General features: G+C 39.0%; 1 protein-coding gene across 1 annotated transcript in view; it reads right to left on the bottom strand.

The window, feature by feature from the left end:
- Nucleotides 1-23,750, bottom strand: part of GABA-B-R2 (gamma-aminobutyric acid type B receptor subunit 2) — a 480,524-nt gene that overhangs the window by 217,447 nt on the left and 239,327 nt on the right. The window lies entirely within an intron of this gene.

Raw genomic sequence — 23,750 nt, 5'->3', positions numbered from 1 at the left:
TTTTTCTTGTTCTTGAAACCGAAGAGGCCCATGAAAGGACAACGCTACGCTACGATTCACGAGATAAAAACTGCATCGAAGGAGGAGCTGAACAAGATCACAAAAAATGATTTTTTGAAGTGCTTCGAGGATTTGAAATAACATTGGCACAAGTGTGTAACATTTAATCGGGACGAAATAGATATTCATGAATAAATAAACAATTTTTGAAAAAACACAAAAGTCGTGACACCTTTTGAACAGACTTCGTATAAGGATCAAAAGAAGCCTACGAAACTAATTATCACAAATATAGCGTAAGAATACATGTTTTTTAGTTTAAAATTACATTAAAGAAACAAAATATGCATGCCCTTTCGTAGCAATATGAAAAAGATACCGCCGAGTGACACTAATCCGACGAGACAGCGTATCTATGATTTCGTGATTTTCAGCAATTTAAAGGGAAACGTTAATTGAAATTATTATCTTGTGGCTTACATTCATTCATACGTTTAGCTCATGTATGGGATATGACATGATTATTTTCAGTGAAGCTACTCACCCTAAAGGGACAAATTTTATGTATTTTCCCGAATGCGAGTGACATGTGCGGTGAGTGACAATGGATTGATTACCAAAACGCGCTGGCATATTCGGAATGATTAATTATATTTCCACCTCTCCAGAGTACATCTGCAACCATGCGTGCGTCCACAAATTTTCGCTTTTCCGCGGCTAACGATATGCGATTGATGTAGGGTCCTCGGTAGCGATTGGAAAAATGATTGCCCAGGCACAACAAACACTTTGGAGGAATAAGCGTATTTTTCAATCCTCTCTCGCCCTGGAATTGCTTTGAATTTACAAAGGTGAAATCTTCTTGTTGTGATCCAATTGGTTCCGACTGAATTTTTTTTGACTTATTGATGACATTACGAGATGGACACTGAGATGACCTTACAAAACAGCAAGCAAAGTGCAGCACCGATGAGCCGGAGGTAGAATTTTGTTTAGAATAGGAAAACGTATTTGGAACTAGTTTTTCGAATAATAAAACCATAATGTTAGTATACAAATTCACGGGAGACATTTAAAGTTTACCAATCAATCGGTTATGCACACCCCATGGTCGGGAACGTTAAAACTAATGCATACAAAAAGTAATTATTTACCCCAAACAATCAAACATGGCTTATTCGTTATTTTTGATGTCATTTGGTATATTGCATTGCTCTGGAGGCATGGTAAATAGGTGGTGTCTAATTCAATATAATCTAATGCACAGCAGTACAGCCAACATTTAACCAAGCATTGTTCAACTCACTAATTAATAACAATTTTCTGATAAAATATCCTATTGGCAGACACTCTTTGTGGACAAAATATAATTTTCCCTGGAATGTGGAATTCGATTAATATAGGCAAATTTGACAATTTTTTTAAATTTTCCCAGCGAATAGTGGAACCTTTGGAGACGAAAGGTAAATCTCAAAATTGGAATGCTTACCTCAAACGTTGATACTCACAAAAACAATTATGAAGAAAGAGAATCTGTCTCATAGTTTTGACTTTTTTTAACACTGAGAGAATAAAATTTTCAATGCCCAATAGTGAATGACATAAATACTAATCACATGCGATTAAGAATGGGGCCAGAAAATATTTCCTGAATTTGTATTTCACTGACTAAGGAGGTCAGTTGACTTAGTATATTGAATGCTATGGGGCACCTGAAAGACATCACCTACCCTTTTCCATTCGTCGTAGGCTAATTATCCAAAATCATGTAGGAATTCAAAGGTCGAACTATACTATAAATTAAGCTGCTACCCCTAATTATAATCTTAGTCCGACATTGAGGTCACAACCCTCCCTGTAAATTTCAAAGCTGAAGGAATAATGACTTGCATTGGTGATTTTTCTTTCCATCAGGGGATTAACAAGGGAAAATGGCCAGTGCGAACAGGGTTCAGTCAAACACAAAACCACCAAATACCTCGTACTAGATTTGTGCATAAAACTATGAAGAGATCGCAGGAGAGATTTTTAAGGGTGGAAGTCATGAGTTTCAGTGGATACACAATGGATATAGAATATATGAAGCCTTAAGGAGAGAGAGTCTCGCACGAATACCTAAATATTAATGTGACTGAGGAGACAATATCATGTCAGGCTATGCACAAGTGGGATGAGTAACTAAAGAAAGAGTTAATTTTCCCACCGTAATCTTATGAATCAGGTTTTATTTCGATTAAGTCTAACTTAAAATGGAACGTCTTGAAGGGTAGGCAAGTTTTTTTGAATGCTAAAACTAATTGGCCACGATTCAAGGAATTATTGATTTTTCATGAAGGATGCCCAGCAGCATATACACTCGCTCATCCACCGATCTTCCAACCCGCTAGGTTGCCTGGCACTGCCCAAACGTATATTCACATCAGTGAGTGAGTTCTGAGGCAGACTCGGCTTCATACGTGTGTATACATAGATTAAATAGAAGACCCAGAGGGCGAGAGACCAGCGAGAAGAAGTAAGCCGAGGCGTGGGTGGAATCAGCGGTGGTTTTGAGGCAAGGGGATAGTATGAGGAGCTTTGCATTGGAGTGGCCATCTCCGCTCTGCCCAATGGAGAGATATTGCGTGGTTAAGAGGGCAGGGGATGCAGGGGCGGGGATGAAAAATGGCGCGAAGGGGCGTGTGGGCGGGTGGATTCCTCCGAGGTGGGAGGGCTGGCACATCTGGGCTGGGACCGCTCTGTAGCGTGTGCGTCCGTGCCCCATCAGGCCGCAGCAATCGACCCGAGGGTGAGCACTGATGGAAGGGGAAGGTGGAGATGATATGCATGCATGCCCCTAACGACGCGCAAAATTCAAACACTCTTTTGGTATTAAAGGAAGATAATCGCTTCTCTCGCAATGCTTTGGGGACCGATAGCAGTAAAAAAGTATGTCCCTTCAAATCATATATAGTTTGTCACTCCACCCGTATCTCTACGTTTTCACTTCATCACCAGCATAGAAGGTTATTCTACGTTGTGATTTTTAAGAGATCTGTAGAAATGCAGCCGTGGGTCACACATAGGCACATGGAAAACTTACCCAAACCCGGTTGATTTATGCTAAACCCAGTTCTGCTTGAGCTGATCTATAACCTATTCGGGCAGTTGCTCGGCCTGGGTAATTAATGGTAACGTCCTTAGGAATTACTCAGGATTTGAACTCGGCACCTTGAGATCATAGACCGAAAACTATATGTATAAACAAGAAGAGTTCTTTGCCACTGGGACGCTACGCCACAATTCTGCATATCTAAGACGAATAGATTTTCGATGATAAGAGGGTCACCATTTTGAATGTAATCGTATTAAATTAATCGTATACGCTGTGAAGAAAACTTTTAAAATAATTGAACTATCCTTTAATGTTGCTGCACCAACATAGTTTTGATTTATGCCACGTTAAAAGCTTTGCCGCTTTCCTTCAATGCGTCGCCAACGAGTTATCACTGCGTTATGTAAAATTCTCAAAAGCGAGCAGCGTATCATGAAAGGTAAAAATTTTGCGAGGAACAACAGCATAAATTGGAGCGATGAATCTTGTACTGAATCAATTTCACCAATTTGCGTCGGAGTTATAGATTTACGAATGGGAAGCGTACCAAATTTTTTTCCGAAGTAGCGTTTCTAGGAATAAATGCTTATAATCGCGAAATTATGTGTGGGTGTGTGTGTGTGTGCGTGAGGCGTTGATTCATGCGATCGTGGCTTCCATTTGGGAGGTTTAAGGGGAAGGGGAAATGTAGAGCGAGAGACGAAGCGTTTTCCGGCGCTTTTCGGCGTCGCGATGCCGCGTATGAAGGTTATTTGCGAGGTCCTTTGACAAAAGGCGATGGGGCGCTTAGACACTCATCTTTACTCGGAGCGCGGAACACAAGCGGCGGAGAATGGGAGAGTACGCTAAAGGTAGATGACAGCAATCGAGCGTGAATAGAGCGGAAACGATATGAAATTTCCATATAAAAAAGTCAAAAGACAGGGAGACAAAATTCATTTTGTCTCACTCACGTATGCTCTCCGATATTCAATTTTGATTTACGCCTGATACCATCAAAATTTCATACTTGAAAAAGGAACAGAATACGAAAGTGAGTAGAACATATCTCATGTATTTTGTTAAAGAAGTAGCAGGAGGACCTTATTGACAAAAAGTAAAATGATTAATGTCCCGACTCTTCGAAAGCCATTATTTGTATTGGCACAATTTCAAGTAGAGAATTTAAAATCGTTTATATTTTGTCATAATTAATGTAAATTTCATTCTTCTTTTCCCATAAAATTAATTCACTTCTAACAACCTTACTTTTACAACCATATTTTACGCCCGGCATGAAATATGAGGGGCAGTCAAATGAAAACCTAACGGACGAACACACTAGACCCGACCCCGCACCAACAAGGATATGCGCCTGTGAGTTATCGATATACAGTTCTCGTACCACAGCGATATCAGTATCGATACGTAACAACAACATTGCCAATCTTCGCGCGGACTGTGTATAGTAGGTGTTACGTTTTCATTTGACTACCCCGGTAACAACTGTTAAATGTACAGGATGCGGCGCTTAAACCCGGACGAATTTCAATTTTCCACCATGTCGTAGTTCCTCTGGAGGTCGCGATTGGCGCTGCGTCCTTGAAAACTATAGGCAACTAATAAACAATCATAACCTCAAAATGGCCGAGATGTTACGTACAGGTGCGGAGTACGATCGAAGAGCCGCTATTGTCGAAAGTGTTCGCGCAGGGCGTTATATTTCAAAATAGTTCGATTCTTCCGGTGCCCCAGATCAACTCTTTATGACATTTTGGCAAAGTATAATGATTTGGAGAAGTCTGGGGAAGGCTTTGCCAGCCCAGCGAGGAAATCTCGTTCGAGAAAACACGTGCTTGTCCGGATTTAACCGCCGCACCCTATATATTCCCGTATTTTGCTTTGATTGAGCATATATTATTAGTACAATCAAAAAGACATAACTTTCATTAAGGTTTAAAAATTCAGAATTCTTAATCACCTACCGGCTAATCAAATGTTTGAAGCAGTCAGCATTCCAAGACCTGGAGAAAAATGAAGGGAATTAACGGACCCCGGACTCCAGTCTTTTAAATGAGGTCGATAAGCAGCCTAAATGCTGTACACATCCAGGAATATGCATGTAGAGTGAGCGAATCGCATGGATTTATTTCACTCGGATATGTTTCCCTAGAGACGGATCATGGAAAAAATCTGATCCCAGGAAAAAACGGTAACATCGTCAATAAATCAAAGCAGAGGAGAAAAATACTTAAGAAACGTTCATAAAATTTTTTTCCTTTTATTTGCATACTTCTATTTTGGCGAAAATATTTTGTTCATTTTTTATGCATACATTAATTTTTCCAAAGAAATCATCTGGAAAATTCAAATAAACAAACCGGTAACTGTAGATATCCGATTATAAGAAAATTTACACAAGAGAGAGAGTAAAAAAAGACGAGGAGATTACTTTATATTCAGGTTATCGATAGAAAATCGAAGGCAGGCTAAAAAAACAATTTTGGTGCAAAGCAACACCGTGGCGCAGAAGAAAAGGATGGCGTCTTGAGGGAGGCAGAGAAAAGGGCAGGGCCAGGGGAGGAATGAGCATTTTCTCCGGCGGGGTGGGTGAGGGGTGGCGAGGGAAGAGTTTGCTCGAGGATAGAAGGATTTGACGTCGGGGGTGAGCAAACGACAGAGGTAATATAGAGGCGGAGGGGTGGGTTTGGAAGGAAAAGGAGGGGAAGGGGGGTCGTGGAGACTATTGGCGTACCACTCTCGAGCAGTGCCCCCCCTCCAACCCCTCGGGTGGAGGAAGGTGCGCTCTTTGTGGCTGTGCGGAGTTTTCAAATTTGATTTGGAAATGGTGGTTGGGGGACGAGGGAAGGAGGGGGGGGAGGTAGTGTGGGGAGGAGACAGCAGTTGAGCTTGCGGCCCTTGCTCTCATCGTCCATTGGTGGGGTTCGACTGAATACTGGCTCCGTCTATTCCGCACTAGGGCGAAGGAGTGGATGGAAAGGTAGGCATAGACCTACACTCGACGGTGGATCGCGATGCCCTCCTCTCAAGAGTCTATATCAATTTTCAATATGCTGCAAAAATCTGTTTCGCCCGGAGACGGTAATGTATTTTTTTTGCTTCTGTCATTGTTTATTTGCGTTTGCCCCCCGATGTTTCCTCGATAAATTTCCACCGTCAAGAGTGCGAGTGAATTACGCTGCGCAAACATTTGTAAATCAATAAGACTAGGGAAGTAGAAAAGGTTTGGTGGGAAAAAGAGCTGAGAGGCGGATAAGATATGGGTATCAATAATTTTGTTGAATGAGAATAAGAACTGATCCAAGTCACTGACACTACTTAATGTTATTCGAGTTCACCATTCAAATTCACTCTAGGGTCTAGTCAATTCAGACGAAAATCACTTTGTGCACTTGGAACCCATTACAAGCGTGTTTTTTTACAGATTGCCCAAGAAAATCCGATAAGAGCGCAGACGAAGTATGAGTCGCGTTCTCGACTGTATAGTATTCATTAAAATGATTAACTCGCAGACTATTGCAGGGCTTTGAAAACAAAGGGATTCTTTATGCAAGCCGAAGAATAATTAACAGAGAAAAATTAAAACCAAATTTATTGTAAGAGGAAAACGATTTCTGGTACCCCTTGCAAATATTTGGTTAATAACTCATAAACACATCATCGATGTTATGTATCACAAGTAAATTTATTTTTCCCGCTGAAATATTCAGCATACCGACCAAATCCGTTGGCCTACAAGTCAGCGTAATAATTTTTCCATTTTTTCATGGAATTGCTAATGAAAAGTTTCTATAAGATTCAAGGATGCAACTGTCGCGAAATAACATGAATGAAAACCTAATAGGTAAAATAAACTGGTAATTTTTACAGTTATTTGGCTGTTGGAAAAGGAATACACTAAACATTTATAATTTATTCAAATAATTTATTAAAACGACTTGAATTTCGACACTTGAGTCATCTTTAGGTATCAAGTGTCATCTAGAAGTCGAAACATGGGTCGTCTTAATAAAAATAGTGAGAAAATTGCAATATTTTTGCCTATTTCTTTTTCATTAATGGAATATTTCCAAATATTGAAGCTTCCGACTGTACTGCTTGTTATCTGGTTGATTTTAATTATAGTGAATTTTCTTTAATTATTGGTTACGTTTAAGGTAGGTTATTGATGTAGACAGATTATACGGTGATTAAATGATCCATTTCGTCAAATCTCGGAACAAATCACGACCTAACTTTAGACACTTTAATAAAATCCTCTTCAGTACTCTTCCTTCCTCCCTTCATTTCTTCCAACATGCCCATCTTTTCCTAACTTTCCTCAAGCCTCTCTGCATCTATTTTTCATGCCTTCCTTGGATTTCTTCCAAAAATTATTCCTCTTCCTGTACCACGCGTAATATCTCTTCGTTTGTTTTCCTTTCCGTCCGTTTTATCTTTTCCATCCTACTCTTCACCCACATTTCAAAAGCCATAAATCTATGCTAATCGTTTTGTTTAAACGACCATGTTTCCGCGTCAGATGAAATCAGGCTCCATACCAAAGTTTTAACGAGCCTTTTTTTAACATCCTTTCTCAATGTCCCTTTTATAAATTCCCTCCTTCTCGTGAAAGATACTTCGCCTAACGTTATTGTTATCTTCTTGCTATATCCCTCCTACTTCGACCATTTCTGTCCAAAACTATTCTGAGGTTGTTAAATATTTCCAACTGCTGTTATTTATAAACTCCTATTTTAATAATGAACTTAGCATTTCAATTTTCCTAAAATCGCATAAATGTGTTTTCTTTATAATGATTACTATCCCATACCTATACCACTGACTTACCAATGCGCTCAACACTACTTTTAACTCCTTTACTAGCCGAAAAACTTAAGTTTGATAATCATGAGTGATTTTATGAATTCTCCACTGACTTTCATTCCTATCTTTAGTTCTTCTACCGAGCATGATGGATGGATTCTTTACTATGAAAATGTGCCTGCACATTTAGCATTGATTTTTCGCCAGTTTCAGGAAAAAATATTCAATCACCATCCTTGATCATCCTCCTTATTCGCCAGATCTCGCCCGCAGCGACTTTTTCCTATTCTCAAAATGCAAAAATGTGATGAGGGGATATCATTGGGAAGATGTGGACCCAATAAAGCAAGAAACAACGAGAAAACTAAAATGCCTAACTGCCAAGGACTTCCAAGGGTGCTTTAAACATTGGAAAAGAAGATGGAATAAGAAAGTATAGCAACGAATGGAGAGTACTTTGAAGGGGACAAAATCGATGAAGACTAAATTTTTCAAAATAAAGTTTTTATGGCCTCAGTTTGCGTATTCATTGGACAAACCTCATACACGTTGAACAGCTCGGATGCTACCCAATTCACTCAATCAAAAGTCTTCTTAAAATCTACGAAACAAACGTATACATCCTGATTATACTTTATGCTCCCAATTTTCTATACCGCATTGGAGCGTAGAGCCCTTCTTCACAAACCAAGTTATACTTTTTTGATCTTCGATATTGATAATATATATAACATACACTCATCCCCCTGAAAACATCCTCCTACTGTGGTCCAATAGTTTTTTGTATCTGTTTAAGTTCCGTTTTATTTGATGTTCAATATGTAAAAAGAAAGTTCTCAAAAGCATTAAAAAATTATTTCATAAATATTCATGTTTCAACCATGGAGAATACTTAGATAATAGCAACCAGTAGTAATAAAAAACACAATTCCAGCTGCATTACCCCATGGCATCGAAACTAGACGCACTGTTTTACCATACTCGGTATTCGTTTTGGCACGAAGAATAAACAAAAAACATACCTGCTGGTTGAATGATAGAAGGGCGTGTTCAAAATCGTAGCTAGAGAAATGAGGTAAAATAAAAAAGAATGTATTTAAAACCTTAAACTGAGCATTCTATAAATACATTTTTAGGGATCCTCCCCTAACATGTTGGGTAGGATCCCTAAAATTCTATCAACTATTTCGGAAACTCACTGCAAAACAGTTTTGAACTGTTACTCTGAAAATGCGATTTCATTTAAGAAATTTTATTTCAGCAATATTAATAAAAACATTTTGTTATCATCCAATTCATACCCTGCTCATCCCTATCCATCCCACCAATGCATTTTTCCGACCGAAAACTCGGAGGCAAAACGCATTGCAAATTGGCCTGCACGAAGCTGACTACAGGTACGTGTCAGACAGGAAATACTCGAGAAGAGATATATCTTCATATCGGTTCCTATATAAAATATGCTTCCTGAATTTTTGAGCCATAACATAGTGCACGTTATGAGTTAAACCATTTACAGTGGGCATTTACGTAAGTAATTCTATGACGTTGCGGGCGAGAAAAAGCTGCAGAATAACTGAAATGTTAGTCAAGGTTATATATGCAGTCTTGACTAAAGTACTTTAAAGAACTATGGGCCAGAAATAGTCTACAAGTCTTGTACAATGAATACAAACTAAGGAAAATCAATGTGTTGACTTAGGAAATTATTTAAAAGCCTGTAAAGTTTAATAATTCCGAAAATGATAATGCATTAACTGTTCGACCAATAGAAGTAATCTCTATTGTCAGTAAAGATGGTGAACTTCCTTTACCAATATCAGTCATTGGTAAAAAATAAACATATCACGAAAATCCACGTAGCAATAATGTTCGTGTATACCGATACTATTGGGTTAATCACTTTTACTCTCCATGTCACATGCTGGCTAAAAGTTTAAATGGAATATTTTCATATCGTCGACTGGCAACATTGCCATAATCTAAATTCAAAGTAAGTCTATATGAATCAGATGGAAGATTGCCGTATCGAGAACTTCCTCACAATTTCGGGGATAACACTTGCGTTGTCAACTTATCACGTATCACCAAAACCGCCATTGCCATTGGATTATATGTACGCCTTTACGCACATCATTTTTTACTGCAATATCTACACCCTGCTCCCCGATGTACTTATGTCACCGTGACTATTGATATCACCTAAACATCATTTTCCGAGGAATATTCATATGCACCCTGCCGATTTTGCAATAAACATGGATGCATAGAGTGCCAATATATTGCGATATCGTGCAGTCATTATCGCAGCGTTGGAAAACTACAAAAAACCATTTTAAACTTGTTGGCTCTAACATATTACTCCACTGTTATTTAGTACAACTTCGCGTCACCCCGCTTGGCAATACCTACGATGCTGCCTACTTAATGCGATGAGGATGTATCCTTCCGATAGAAAGGCAAATGAATCTCCACGGCGATCCGTGAACCAAGGGGGGATATAACAGAGAGCCGACTGGCTGCCCTCTAAATCACGCCATTACGAGGTTAGCCATCTGTAAAGAGTTTTTATAGCCAGTCGCATTAATAACGTCGCCGGTGGTAAAATAGTCTGGCATCCAACAGGAATTAGCGCTGAGTGGAAGACCTAATTCGAAGGACCTGAGGTCTACATATTTAATCAACTCAATGCTCAGGGTCCTGATTCGGCGGAAGGCGGAGAGACCCACTTCTCCCGAGGAGAGCGTCGCGACCGCCAGTCGCCGTCGCGGGAATCCCCCCCCCTCTCCTCTCAATTTACGTACAAACCTACTTCAGACTAACCACATTCCATTCATTTTAAGCACTCCGAGATTTAAGTCCTTCAAATAAATTGGTTTTTAGCAATTCGTTTGAAGTTCCAGGGCACGGCGGTCCACCTTGGATAATCAAAATTCTTGTTAAGAGGATTACGCCAAATGAGAAGTTATTGCTTAAAATTGGCGTGTACGCCTCAGACTCTGATATAGTGAAAATATTTTTATACTCTTTGAATATAAAACAATGAGGAAAAATTCATTTAGAGTCATTAAATATCGTATATTGGACTCGGTAAAAAAATAAAATCTCCCCCGCGCCAATTTTCACTATTTTAAAACTATTATTAACCCTGGGTTCAGTGATGCTTTATAATTTGAATAGCGTAGGTAAAAGAATGAACAACTTTTTTTTTAGTCCAAAAAATTCTAAAATGTTCACAGGAGTAGTCGTAGCTTTCAATGGTTAGTTTTAATACTAATGAACATGATCAGAAACTAAATCTATCGTGAATAACCTGCGAGAGAAATACTATTGAACACTCCATGAGTGTTACGAGCCGGTAAAATTTTCCAAAATTTTTCTGAACTAAATAAAAATTTTGATTTATTTCTACCTTTCTCATACAGCCTGTATTTATTCCACTGAAAAATGACAAATCTTGTTCATTACATCATGAAGTTAAAATTCATACCTGCCAATGGGCATAGTGAAATAATGATCGACATAAAATATTAATGTATTTTTTAGTTTTGAACCCAGTCTTGCCAGGTGAACTTTCCAGATAGCAAATGCAATCATGGTAAAAAAACTACAAAGCATTAGCAAATATAAACGTGCACCTGGTCATTAATGATGTTACTGCGCTAATTGATGTAACCAATGTTCAAGATTCGAATTCTCAGCGTGTTTCCGGCTTTCGAAGTTATCTGACCCCTCGCTCGTAGCCCTCGTACGTTTCATATGAAATAACTATTCTTAGTAACTAGTGTGCTCATATTGCCAAAACACGACAAGTAGAAGTTACTATCTGGGGTGTCAATCGATGACGGTTGGGTAAACACGAGCCCTGGAAGGTCTGCAAAAACTTTAGCTGTGTGAAATGTGCATCACCAGGACAGAAGAAGGCAAAACTAGATGAACTATTGTAAGAAAAAATTGTACTTTGCCTAAGTTTTGAAGATTCTCCGAGGAATGCAGTAAAATCCGACATTTCCACGTTATTTAGGGAGATTAATAATAAAAAAGAACATTTATTGAACAGAAGTATTGTGACAAATAACACCGCTGTGTTTATCGGTTTAATGTAAGAATATACTAAATGACTACTTTAAGAATTGCCAAATCTCATCTACTAATTCTGGCCAATGCAAACAAATTTCTAGTGTACTTTTGAGAGCTAAAAGTTGTGTATTTCCGAATTTAAGCAATTTCATTGATTAAAAATGAATAAGTCCCTGCATGATACAATATTAGGATGTATACATTTTCTTTCAACTGAATAAGTGATCACATATAGTATACATGTCGGCTTTGGGAAATCAGGCCGTGCTTGTTCTTAAAATACGGTACGCACGGTTTTAATTTCAAATATATGTGTACATAGGAATTATGGGTAGTAGAATGCTGGAAGGAGAAGAAATAAAATGATCACGCTTCCGCATATTTTTTCTTGCCGAGGAAAGGCACGTGAGCGAAGCATTAGCAGAGGGGTGGGGGTTTGAATGCAGAGGGAAGGTTTTTTTTAACGTCTTGGGTTTAGAGAGTATATAAAGGTGCGTCGATATTGTTGACGTGATGGGTTCAGAGTAGACTCCATGGATGGTGGTAGGGAAGTGGTTCGGCAAGAGGAAAAAAAAGAAATTATTCGCCGAGCGGGGTAGAAAGGGTGGCGGATGTGGATGGGAGGAAGGGCGGAGGGGGAGCGCTTGTGGGGGGGTTGGGGTGGTAGGAATGTGGGCGAGAGGAAGCGTGGAAGGCAATGGAAAAAATGGAAAGCTCCGACGAATAATGGTGAGTCGAAATGGAGAGGAATGCTCGCGTCGAGGAATTCGAGTGTCATTTGTGTCCACTGGAGTGGAGGGGACGGGAAGTGGCGTGGGAGGGTGAGAAAGGGGATCGGGTCCGGAAGGGTCCCGGAATGTACAAATACACACAAATAGAGATGCCGCCTTTATTTACGTCTACGTGTACATGTATGTAGGATTAATGCACATGCGAATTCGCGTGTACATTTATTTGACTAATATCTGATCAGATGGCTAATACTTTCAAATTAATTTTTCATACATTGCAATAGCTGGGGAAACTAAATTATCATTGGATGACAAGTTTGACTATTCCTTAAAGTTAATTGTACAGACTTCGTATAAATATTCCATTGAAAAACCAGATACATGCTAGGCACAAGTTGAAGCACTTGTATTTTCTACTAAAATTTAAAGAGCCAAATCCCGGGTCGCAAAAATAAAATTTTAGCTAAAATTTTATTTAGGAAACTTTTATAGGTCCTTGGAAACTTTCATTGGATAAATGCTGTAATGATTTTACATCATGTGACTAAATACCGTTGTACATGCAAGTATCGAATTTATTCGGTGTAAATGGAATATTTTCGCTAAACATGAATTTAATGTGCGCATTCAGTCCCATTCGGTTCCACTTCTGACAATGAATCCAATTCATCCTCTGAACAGCATACTTCACCAAGGACATACTCGGAACCTTCTCCTCCTCCCATTGCCTAGCAGGGAATCCCAAGGGATTACTGATAAGGATTGGCCTATGGCCAATATCCTGGATGTTGTCATAAAAAAATGATGAGTGACTGGTTTTGGACTATTTTGATGCGAATCCTGCTCTTGTGAGTTTTTTTGCGTCGCAAATGTTTGCAAACCGAATTCATAACGTCTGTTGCGACTTGGTACAAAACAAATGCCATTTATTTCAACTAAGTGTGTATTGAAGCCAGTTTGGAAGTATACCTCTGCAAAAAACCAAACGGATAACCGGAGTGCCTGAGGTAGCTTTTTCATTCCGTGTGACATTGGGAAAAATCAAAATTTTCGTCAACATCGGAACTTCTTGAATATTGTGAGAACCAGTGCGTGATAAATATGCAAAATATTTAAATCCTCCCTTTCATCAGCAGGTATGATTTGGGAATTCGAATGTTCTTCTCGTGAAATACCCGGAGTTTTCCGCTTACTCCAACTTGGACGCACTTCGCATTTCAGTGACGTGCAAAGTCGATGCTATGGAATTGTAAAAGATGAGTTGATCGTCAAAAGCTTGATCATAGTATATGAAACGGCCAACCGCTTATAGGGGTTGTAATTTTAAAACGAGATTAGGATTCATCACTTCGTTCTACTGTAAATTTCTAGCTACGTTGAGAGAAAACTTGTAGTAAGTATCAGTTGGGAATATGATTATCTTTGAATAATGAATGAATATTTCATTACAATTAATACATGAGGTAAAGCGTGATAAAAAAATTAACTGCAAATAATACTCAGCCCACAAATGCATTAATAATATGTTTTATCAGTGAATGCGGTAATTTTGCCACAATATCTTTTATTTTTAATTACTAGTGAAAATAATAAGTAAATTGAGTGAAAATACCGGTTGACATGGAAGCGTTATATGGCATTTAAGTGCGCGAATTACTCCAAAATGTCGATGGAGAATGCTGTAAAATGTAAAAATGAAGCAATACGAAAATTTATTTTCTTATTGGATCAAGGCTGTAAATTTTTCATAAATTCGCTTTTTAAAATTTGTGCGTTGCACTTATTATGATTTTATTCGGTCAATTCTAGCAAAATTCTCAATTTTTCAAATATTCATGACTATGCAATAAACACATACATAGATGAATAAAATTTATATTTGATTCAGAGTAAAATGCAAGATAATTTTTCTTCCCACCGAAAGGTTGCATTCCTAAGATGTGCGAAAAAAAATGGCGAGGCTAAAACTGTGATTGAAACCAACGTATTTAAAACTTTCGCCACTACAAAACACATCAAAGTCGTCTTTTATACAATATTTTCCTGAGAAGTGTTTATTCACCTGCACTTATTCGCACATAAGTGTACAATAATATTCCGGAAGGAATTCAGATTAAGCCTGTGTAATTGGTGTTTGCCTCCACCATTTTTAGCCCTAGTCGGAAGTGACCTCAGTAACCCTATTAGGTCTCAAACAGATTTATGTAGCTATATAATTAGCCAACATATGCGTGAGTGTGGGTGTGTGTAAATACACCTGTATGTACATACACACGCCCGTATATATATATATATATATATATATATATATATATATATATATATATACCTGCATATATATATATATAATTTATTTATTTTTTTTTTATTTATACATACAGGGTCCACTATAAAAGTAAAGCGCATTCTCTGGGAAAAATAGAGTTATTGATAGTACTGGTAAAAATACGTAAAATTCTTCAAAATATTCTCCAACTGCATCAATATACTTACGGAGACGTGTCTGCCATGCCTGGAACACACCCTGAAACATCTATGGCGATGTCTACCAGGAACGTTGTAGCATACTTTTGCATATTTTCCACGGTCCCCCAATGCTTTCCTATCAGCTCTCTCGTCACTCGAGGTCAACAAAAAAAGTCACACGGAGCCAAGTCGGGACTGTAATGGGGCTGTGAGACCACCAGGGTCTCCTCCCGGGCTTCCCACCCAGAGGGCCTGGGTTCAAATCCCGGCGGTGTTGAATATTTTTCAGTGGTATCTCGAGCCTTCCTTGAGGTGCTTTATAGAGGGCACTTTGAGTGAGTACGCCGTCCGTGGGATGAGACGTTAACCTGCGGACCCCTTGGCGCCTTTCGTTAAGAATAGGCTAATGCAGACGTCGGGTTTCTCTCCACCCTTCCTCCTTCCCTAATGACGTAAATGACCTCAGCTGTCGGTCGCCTCCTCTAAAATACTACTACTGCTACTACGATAGCGTATGCATTTGCATACGTGTAGAATTAAAGGATTTTGCATGAATGTATACGCCACTGTGGGTTTATGTAGTTTTGCATATATGTGCTGATTTTGCATGTGGTTTTGTTCTTTTTACAGGTGGTGACCTAATACCCCCCGCCACACGCTCTTGCAGCGGCTTGTGGCGCATTATGTAGATGTAGAATATTCATTAAGAGTGAAATTATATACTTGCGGATTATCATACACTATGAGTCAATTCAGCGAATGTTTCAGTTTCCTGTCTAAGAAATAGAAACAGAGCAAACGCACGCTTGCACTTTCATATTAAGTTAAGCACATAATATGAAATTGAAAGCGTACGTTTGTGCACGGCGCTTAAAGTGTTCTTCACGAATCTGTCGCTTTAGGGATTTGCTTTTAATTGCTGCTTCGGCAAAACTCATAGCAAAAGGAATCTAAAAAAAAGGTTAACCTGCACTTTAGCATAAAATTATAGGCTCATCATAGTGCCATGGAAAGAGGGATAAAAAGTAAACTGAGGCATGAAATAACGGAATTGTTGAAAATGGGAAGTGTGACAGGGAAGGGAAGGAATCGCGGAGGCGGGAAGAGGAAATGAATGGGAATATTAGAACTACATTTCGAAAATGCCTCCTCCGATTCTTCGAAAATCACATGTCGCATATTTCAACGTGGGGGGAGGGAGGGTGAAGAAATGGAGGAGGTTGATGGGTGTGTTTGTGTGCTAGGTGGGGAGTGCTGGATTTTCCAATCAAAAATCGCTTCGTGGTGAAGTGTGGAGACGGAATAACGTCGTTGGTTGGATCATCGCGATACTTGAATTTTGAATATCGACCCTCGTCGATATTCAAAATTCAAGTATCGCGTTGAAAAAATATTCAAGGGGCAATGAATAGCGAAAATTATCGGAAATATTCACAATAATCGAGCAATATCGATGTGATCCGGCACACAACAACATTTTAAAAGTATTTGCTATATTGCGTCATCTTCAACTGGCTTTATCAATTATAAATCCACGAAATATTCATTCATTAGGAAAATCATTTAATTTTTCATGGATTTATAATTTATTCCATTGAAATACTGCTCTCACCAGCGTCGATAGGCTCCTGTGTCATATGTCATAAGTCTCATAATATACCTGCAAGGCATATAATACAGCCCTTGTTGAGTGAAGATCAAAGATCTTGTTATTTCAAGTAAAAACGGGCAAGTTCACGAGATGTTCACGCATCGGATGTTAAATACGCCACTCAAATAACATGCATTCACGTAAACACGTAAAACTATCGTACGTGTACTCGTTAAGTTAAGCATATTTTCACACAAATTACCCGCATATGCGAACGGCCCGCCCCATGTTTCTTTAAAACACCATGCATAGTTTTTCTTTGGGATGCAATATGTTGACAATGTTTTTTCATGTCCATCGAACGGAATAATTTTGTTTAGCAACGTACTTCATTGTTCATATACACATAGGTGAACCTTCATCACTCGCGTGCATGAGTCGACACACTTGCGGGTAAACATTAGCACAAGTGCACTGTACTTCACCCTTGTTACGTGCATAGCTCAATATACCTCCGCTCTGCGTGTTAAAAGGAGATTATTCAAATGCTTTTTTTAGCGAAATCGTCACTGGAAATATATACATGCATATATAATATTAAAAAAAGACGCAGCAATAAACCCGAAGGTCGGTTTGGTAGGTAATAGTAGAGTTCACCCAGTGCTAAGCCCGACGGCGTGTGAAATTCACAAATCAGGGTAGGGGGGGCAGTTCCTTTCCCTGTGCCGGTTATAATGGATCTGGTACCCGAAAAATCACATAGTTTGAGTGGAGCTGCAGGTGCCCAGAGCGCCTTGCCCGGGAATCGAACCTGTGCCCCTCCGGTCAGCAGTCCAACGCTCTACCCCCTAGACTATCACTACCCCTTAGGCTATCACCACCCAAATATACATATATATACATATATATACATATATATACATATATATATATATATATATATATATATATATATATATATATATATATATATATATATATATATGTGTATGTATATATATATGCATACACACATTCAATCACGAAATCCCGCCAAACGATGAACAAATACTCATTTATATAGAAACAGATATAAGGAAAAGGGATAGGAACACACACAAGGACGAACACAGGAGAGGTGAGGAAGGCGGAATCCAGCAGATCACGAATGTAAAAATATTTCCTAGACCGGGATTTGCACTCCGGATCTTTACACTTGCCGGGTGGAGGCTCTTAACCACTTGAGCTATCCAGCAAACATAATTTATATTGAGATCTGCGATGCTTTATGGAACCAAGTGCCCCGATTCTTTGGCCAAGAGATGGCGTTCGTCCTTGTGTGTGTTCCTATCCCTTTTCCTTATTTCTGATTACGCCGTTACATATAATATACAAAATATATGTAGTCTTGCATGTACCATATACACATACTTTTTTCCCACCGTCCAAATCAGTACCTACGCTACCAATTCTTACCCAGGACTCGATTGATTTCCTTAAATTGCTTCCACGGTCGAATGGAGTGTTGAGGTGGGAGGGTCGGGGGTGAAGGCTGCTGTTCCTGGAAAATTCGATCCCAATCGTTTCAGTTCATATCCCATATTCCTGCCACCCCATTCCATCGAGTCCGCTCGACGATCTTTTCCAGGACAGCCTCGATAGCGTTATTTCTCGCCATCGGCAGTCGTGGAATGCATCGCTGCGAAATCATTTGATGCGAATACATTCCGCATCCGTAAAATAGAGAGCGGTGTAAAGCGAAACGGATAAAATCTAAACCATTTGCTCCAATGCGAAATCTTTCATCATCGAATTTCGGTTGAATTGGCTAGATAGGACTTAACATACATCGCGATTGTCCCCACGCGTGGCCTAAGAACATATTCCCATCCACACGGACATTCTTCGCATTTTCTGCATCAGGACTACTTAGCTAGAATAGAAATTGCAACCCCACTTAGACTCCATATATCGCTCCTCCATATGCAGCCATTGAGAAATGCGTTTCCCTCAGAATGGTGTGAAACATTTCTTGGAAGCAAAACTAGTTCAAATTAAATTAAAAATATTATAGCAATACAGAACGTGAACAAACAAATGATTGATCGTGCGATGAACCGAGAAATCAATTTGCATAGTCAATAAAGCCTCTATTTGAAAAGAGCTGCAATGATGTTAAAGCATGATATTGCGTCATTGCACTCGAGTAAGTCGGAGACATTAGAAATGTTACACTTATAATTATCTCACTAGGAATCCAGCGGATCAGGAAGATGCGATCAAGGCTTAACTGGGTTGAGTGTTTGAAAATGCGATTCGGAATTCCAATAGAATTACCATGACCAATTCCCTCTTTAGGGGAGAAAGAAAATATGACGGAGGATGTGGCTTTTTCTGGATCGGCCCGGATGATTGAGATTCAGGGGAAAGAGATGAGATGTCCGTAGGATGGTTAGTGAGCGTGGAGAGGCCGAGGAGGAAGGGGCGAACCGAGTGGGGATGGTTGCAGGATCGGCCGGGAGAAAGGCGGTGGATCAAAGGTTGAAATCGTTTTCAGTTTGTATGAACACATCGTAACGAAGACTACCGGAACGTGACCTCATGCATACCAGGGCCTGACAAATTTCAAATACTTCTATAAATAAGGTAAAATCATAAAAATATATAGCTACATATAAAATTTTATGACGTTTAAATGAACGAATGGACCGTAAAAATGGGGTCAGAAATTCATGACACCATAATACGGTATTTTATACCCTCGCCCCCATGTAACTATTGATATTGAATTGGAATTTTAATGAAATAGCTTAAGGTTTATTAAAAGCCTGAATTTTCTATCTGTCAAATGGAGACTGTGCCAGAAAATTAATTATTAAATGTTAGCATAGAATTTAGTGAATGAAACATAAATAACTGTAACCCACATTAATGAAACTGCATTGAGCAATTTCATTTTCAAATAAAATAAACGAAGGTATTTGAAGTTTAATAAAATATGGCTGTGAATTATATATTGAAAAGATTCAATTTGTTTTTTGATTAGTATCAAGATAACTATTTATATTTCATAAAAAATTTCTCAGTAGATACATTTTAATCACCTTACTTTTTTTGAGATGCAAACAATATTTTCGATGAACTCGATTATCTCTTACTTATTAGTAATAATTCATAATTATCTAATTGCATTGATTTGTCAATTCTACATCCTTCGATAAGATTTTCTGTCTTAGAGCATTGGCATCGTCTTTTCCTTTTATCAGCCTTACTAGCAACAGCACGCGTGTGTCCCAAGGACGTCCAAAATGAATAAAAGCTTGTTTCTTCCCCGATATGTTTTTCTTATTTTATCTGTGAAGTCATGTGGTCGTTTTTTATTTTAAAAATTTCTATGGAGAAATGTTGTTCATCTGGTGCCAAATTATTTGCTCACGGCGTTCACCACTCACTTTTTTATTTTTTAAGTGTTCCCGATTCCTCAAGTGCATTTTGATCGTCGCTGGCTGTATCGCCGCCCGCACCAACTGGCTTGGAATCGAATCCCTCAAAGAGCTTTCCACTGCTCCTCACCCTGAGCTTGGCGGGAGTAACTTCCCGTTGGATCCAGGGCGCTCCCACGCACTCTCCTTCGAACCAACATTTTCTTGTGCGGAAGATGCACGTTATTTCACCACCTTCCAGGATTAAGGAATGCGCGGTCACGTTCGCGTGGGAAGAGTAAAGAATGTGGAATTTTACTACTTTATAGTTAGTGCAGCCATCCGAAGGATGGTGCAAGTTGTAAGACCACCAGGAATTCCCTAAGGATTAATATATGGATATTATGTTTTACATTCAGTGGGAATTTTCTCTAAGTTTTTTGTTTTAAAAATTAAGTCAGAAGATATTTTATGCATATTTTTCAAACTAATGCAAAAGAATATAGTGGCGATGTAAATTTACTCAGGGTGGCATTCATTTCCTATAAATTAATAGCTAATTATCTTTGTACAAAACATCTTTCTTTGCACAGAGCATACTCATCCTTCAACCAAATCTTCTGTAATCTTCTTTGGTAGAAAAAGTAAAATATTCTTCTGATATTAAGCTATTGATCTATATATTCAGAATATTTTCTGATGCAATGCATTTATTTGTCTTCTATGAAATGACATCACTTTGTATTTTCGTTCATTAAACTGCCAAAACTAAAACTGGAAGCGTTTACAACCATTGAACAGCGGATTAAAATTAACGAATACCAAAGGATGTTTTTCACTACTATAACATACCCTGGAAAATATAAGCAAAACGCAATACAAAATATTATTTTATTAATCAAATAATTATTCCACCTTAACTAGTAGTTTTAAAGTATTAAGTATTAGCCCTTGAGTTTTAGATGATTGTTCATCTAATACTACTATTCCTTCCTTCATATTCAAAATAAAATTCGAACTCATACGTTATATCACAGCGACACGACGCGTTACTCTGCAATGAAGCACTTTTGCGAATATTCACTGTGTAAAGCGATTGAGACCGTGTTCATAAACACATCCACGCTTGGCAGAGCTAATTTGTTTTACTACACGGAAATCATAACAAAAAATCTAAGTAAATCTATTGTTAATGATACAGTAATCATTATTACATCTTTGATAATCGAGGAACTCGTTCCAATGCTTAGAAACTGTCACCGAATGTTGGATTGTTCATTTATCAAAACGAAATAAAATGACAAAAAACGCAAGAACAAAAAGGACGAATACTCATCTTTAAAAGCCAAATCTTATGTTTTCAAGTGCGTCGTTTAAGAACTTTCACCCGGGAATCAATTGAGATCATTATATCGGATAAGAAATGACGAGTACGATCGCGAATACCTAAGCTGGAGAGTAGCCGTCTGAGGGACAGAAACTCTTGAATCAGCAGTGTTGAGTCAGCAGCCAGAGAAACATGGGAGATTTGTAGGGCTACGGGGAAAAAAGGCACCATCAAGGGCTGAAGCTAGTTCAAGAATGAATTAATAGATGAGATGAAGAAATCTCCCGAATATCATTCACGGTGTATCACTCCGATTCCGCCGGCGTCGCTGGAATAGGCGATGGATTTTGTGGTTGGGACCTCCGCCTCCTCTGTGGGTCGCCGTGTGCGAAATCCCTTGAGGACCCCCGGCCACCGCAGTAATTAGGGATCGGAAACCTGAAACCTTGCGCCTGATAGTCGTCCCAAGCAGAGACGAGATAGCGTGCGCCATTCAACTTGACGGAAGGGAAAATGGACGGCGCCGCGCAGTAGTCCAGCCCGAATTCCCGGAGGTCTTAAATTCCACATCAGGGCACAGACCTCCTGCACGGATGAGAGCAACTGGTTTACCGTAAGTTGAAATACAGGTTCAATTTACCGCGTAAAGTTTAGTAGGTCAGCTATCGGAGGATATCAGAGACATACATATAAGTAAGTACCTTGTTTCGTGTAATTAACTTTGTTTTAGTGCATGATCAAACTTGTATTTATGTAGCGGTGTCATTATTGATAACAATATTGGTTACCTAACATACCCCGCGACACGCCCTTGCGGTGATTCGCGGAGTATTATGTAGTTATATGGAGATGAGTGGATGTGACACACATCCGTGCATTGAAGAATAGGCGGTACGTGAACGGAATGACACAAGGAGGAACGGAAAACCTATAGAAGAAGCCCGTATCAATGGAATTTTTAAAATAATTTTTTTCGAAAAACTTAAAATAAAGATGCTATTTTTCACTCTAGACTATATTTCCCTATTATTACAAGTATTTATAAATTCACGCTAATATTCATGCTAAAACACATCGAGAATTTCGGTTAAATTACCAATCACTATGGGTGATTCAAGTATAAGAGGCATAGAAATGTTTATACATACATGTAGAGTAATGTTCCAGCAGAGAGAGACTCTGCAGTCCAATTTTAGACTGGTCATTAATTTTTATATGTTATATCTCTTTTTTATATACATTTAAATTAAAATAATTAGAATCGACTAAGTAAAATTTAATAAAGGGTATTAAGATACAATAAGGAAATACTACGAGTTTTACCCAAAACTGGACACAGGGAGAAGGAGAAGGTCGTCAGTAAGATGGGAGCGAGGGGGAATCGAGGGGACGAGAAGCGATGACTCGGTCAAGGGGAAGAAACAATATTTGGCGCATAGCTATCTTAAGATGGTTACCCACCTAATCGAATACCTCCAATCAACAACGGTGGTACAAAACAAATTGGGCGAACATACGAGGGTCATCCGGAAAGTAGTACCCGTTCGTGAAATAAAGACACAAAAGTAAATATTAACAAACATAAAAAATTTTATTTGAAAGAGGATACTTTAAACTACTTCTCAACATAATCTCCAAGCAAATTAAGGCATTTGTCATAACGTGTGACAAGTTTCTGTATTCCTGCTGCATAGTCCTTCGCCGCCAGCTCATTGAGATACGCGAGGGACCCATCTTGCACAAATTTTTGCATAATGCAGATGGTGTTTAACAATTTCATGAACAATTGTTCGAGAAACATTGGGAAAATGCTCACAGATGTCATCAATTGTGACGCGCCGATCGTTCCTCACGAATTCGTCAACTGAGCTCACCAGTTGGTCTGTAATGACAGACGGTCTCTCCGAACGCTCATCGTCGTGTGTGTTCCCCCTCCCCATGTTGAAGTTGCGACACCACCGCCGAACAGACGACTCGTCCATTACATTGTCTCCATACACCTCCTTTAATTGGCGATGAATATCACATGGGCGAACGTTTCTTGCATTGAGGAATTTAATCACTGCCCTCACTTCACAACTGGCGGCGTTCTCAATTTTTTTAAACATTGTAAACAATCACAGAAACAACACAGGCAATGCTAGCGTCACGCAACTTGGCTCAGAGAAGGCAGACAAGCCACTGAAGCTATCTGACCTCGTCCAGCGGCTACTCGCGTCGTCAGCACTTCATGCGGCACGAACGGGTACTACTTTCC

Source organism: Hetaerina americana, unplaced genomic scaffold (genome assembly GCF_022747635.1).
Source record: "Hetaerina americana unplaced genomic scaffold, ioHetAmer1.1.p SCAF_6, whole genome shotgun sequence".
NCBI lineage: Eukaryota > Metazoa > Arthropoda > Insecta > Odonata > Calopterygidae > Hetaerina > Hetaerina americana.
This window is presented reverse-complemented; position numbering and strand designations above follow the sequence as displayed.